Source organism: Pteropus vampyrus, unplaced genomic scaffold (genome assembly GCF_000151845.1).
Source record: "Pteropus vampyrus isolate Shadow unplaced genomic scaffold, Pvam_2.0 Scaffold539, whole genome shotgun sequence".
NCBI lineage: Eukaryota > Metazoa > Chordata > Mammalia > Chiroptera > Pteropodidae > Pteropus > Pteropus vampyrus.
The window spans coordinates 323,475-326,550 of NW_011889320.1; positions in this window are offsets into that span (position 1 = coordinate 323,475).

The window sequence follows — 3,076 nt, forward strand, 5'->3', positions numbered from 1 at the left end:
TGGGACAGGGCTCTGAGAGGGTGAGGGGTGTTGTTCACAGGGACAGAGCAAGGCGTGGGGCTGAGGTGGCAGGTGGGACGGGCCGTGTTCCTTGACACTACCTCGGAGTCCCAGCAGAGGGGCCTGGCCTGCAGTGAGTCCCTCCTATGTGAGATGGAGGGAGGGGACCAGCTCGGCCTGTCAGAGAAACCCTCCCTCATGCCAGCTTTGCGGGGGAGGTGGGGACCCAAGGCTGCCAGGGAAAAGGGACCAGCACCCAGCTGGGCAGAGCCTCCTTTCCTGCCTTGGGATGGGGGTCCTCACAGCTTCCTGGGGTCTCCTCTGGCAGACACACACCTGAGAGGCGGCTGCTGGGTTAGGGCTGCTGCTGAGCATGTGACTGAGCCAGAAACAAGACAGTGGCTCAGACGTGGCCGGGTCCCAGCGCCCAGGCAGATTCTGGACTCACAGTGGCTGAGCCGTCTCCAGATCAAAGCACGGCCATGACAGTGGGGGTCGGGGCAAGGCTGGGGGCATCCTGGCCAACCCCCCCCCCCCCCAGGACTTCGGCTGAGCTCACACAATTCTCTGTTCGATGTGGAACCATGGAATGGGAGTCTGGGCAGCTCTGTGTCTCTGGGGGGGTGGGGTGGGGGGCGGAGGCAGGAAAGGAGCTGTCCCCCCGCAGTGAGCTGACCTAGGAGAACTTGCCCAGAAGCGATGAGCTCATGGGCACCAGTGCAGAGCTGGGTGGTGACAGGAAAGGAATGGCAAGTGTTCGCTGAGGACCTGGAAGCGTGAGACTTTCACATGAGCTCATGCGATAAGATGCTCCGGGGGCCTGGCCAGGCCAGGAGCCCTCCGCCAGCTGTGTTCTGCATCCTGCTGCTGGCCCTGCCCGCCTCGGCCCTCCACACCCTTGCTGTCACTTATTTGGAAACTAGGGGTTGAGCCCTAGGAATCCAGCCTTGAGATGACCTGGGCAACGTTGAACTTTTTTGGGTGGAGCAATGAAGCGTTTTTTAAAATTGATCCTTTTTTTCTTCTTTTGTATAGAATATTTACCTAATGTTACAGTTGAACCGCCACCACGCCACCCCCCCCGCCCCCGCAAGAAATGTCAAACCAACAGCAAAAATACCTCCATCAACATAACAGCCTGCCTATTACTCTCCTAGGTTTTTCAGATCCTTTTAGCACGATTCGTGCATAGTTGGAGTCTAAGTGCAGACAATATCATGTGATCAACTTTTTCATGTAACGTTATTTTGTATAACCTTTTCCATGGATCTATGCAGTGTGCAATATAGGTCAGGATCTGGGCTGTTTTCAATGTCGTGTGTTTTCAAATTTCACAGGTAAAAACATCTCTATATAAACAGTTTTTCTCTTTTCTCCCTCCCTCCCTCCTTTCCTTTTTCCTTCCCTCTCTCCCTCCCTCTCTTCCTCCCTTCCCATCTCTCCCTTCCTCTCTTTCTTTCTTCAATCAGAGGACCTGCTGGTTGAAAGGTTTGTTGCTGTGAGCACTCTGTGTTGGTGACTTTTTATCAGCTCTGGGCTGATGACCATCATCTGGTGTGTATTTAGCGTGTTCCTTTCCAGCAACTCGGCTAATGCTACATCTATATTTGTACTTGCTGGAGACTCTCAGAGTTGCCTTAGGCATAGAAAGTCCTCTAATTTCTCAAGACTTTCTTAAATATCTTTATCAGTTTGCTAAATATTTTGATATTATTTTTCATATTTACCACGAAGTGTTCTTTTACACTATTGTTTTCTTTATGTTTATATACAGATGTTTACACATTTTAAAAGTGTATTATATTCTCAGCCTCCTGTACTGTCCTTTAATTTCATGCTTGGACAGTTACTTGACTCAGATCTTTCTCCCCAGGGCCATTTGTTCCTGGAGGCCCCCCCACACCACGTCCCCAGCACCCAGTCTGGCAATGTCCTCAACAGGGGATAAAAGGATAGACCATAAAGTGGGTTTGATTCTTATGAATTGGGTATTTTTACCTACATCATATAGGAAACTGAGCTCAGAGATGTTAAGTATTTGAGTAAGCACCTGGGGTGGGACCGAAACTCAGAGGTCTGTCTGCTCCAACACCTGCACCTCGTCCTGTCACCCGTGTCTCAGTAGACTGGGTGAGCACACACTTTCGCGTTTTTCTATTGTGGGTTTTTAAAAATGGTTCTCTGTGTGTATATCTGTGTATTTAACTTTAACCTGTCTGGAATGTTATGTGGTAAATGGTATGAGTAAGGATTTTCTATTCACATGTCATTATTATCCATTTCCCCTATGAACATCATGATAAGTTTTCTTTCATCATTTTATTTTCCCTTGATTTGCTATGTATTAAACTCAAATAAATGTATTCACATCTGCTTGACCACAAGATTTTCACATCTGCCATGGATGTTCTACAGGCTGGTAGGTAGGTCTTTTCCTGGTTTTGCCCTAAATAAAAAAAAATTTCTAAATAGTTGTTTTTCCATAGCAATGTTTTTATTTCTTTATAAACTTTTATAAAATTAATTTTATTTTCTTATGGATTTTTAATTTTATTGCACAGAGGTCAGAGAATAGAATTTATAATATCTCTAGGATTTGAACTTTCCCGAGATACCTGAATACATGTTATTTTTATAAGTATTTCATGGACACTTAAAAATAGGGCTATTCCTCGTAGTTCTACATAACTATATATTGGTTTATGTCATCATTTTTCACGGCATTCTAAAGTATGGAGGTCTCATAATTTAGTCACTTCCTTACTGATGGATTTTTTTAGGTCGTCTCCACATTTTTACTATGATAAATATAACAACATGACCACAGATGAGCTTAGATCTTGCAGTATATTGTTATTATCTTACTGGGGCCGACCCCAGCCAGGTGGGTGGCGGAGGGGCTGCTTTTGCAGTGACTGGTCATTTCCAGTCAGTTAATGACCTGGGGTAGGACATGAAGAATGGGGAGGGAGGTGGAAGGACATCCTCTTTTTGGAACTGATGGTTGGGTCGGTTGGGCCCTGGCTTTGCGGTAGGGAGAGGCCTGGGCTAGTTCCTGATGGGAGGCGGAGTGGGT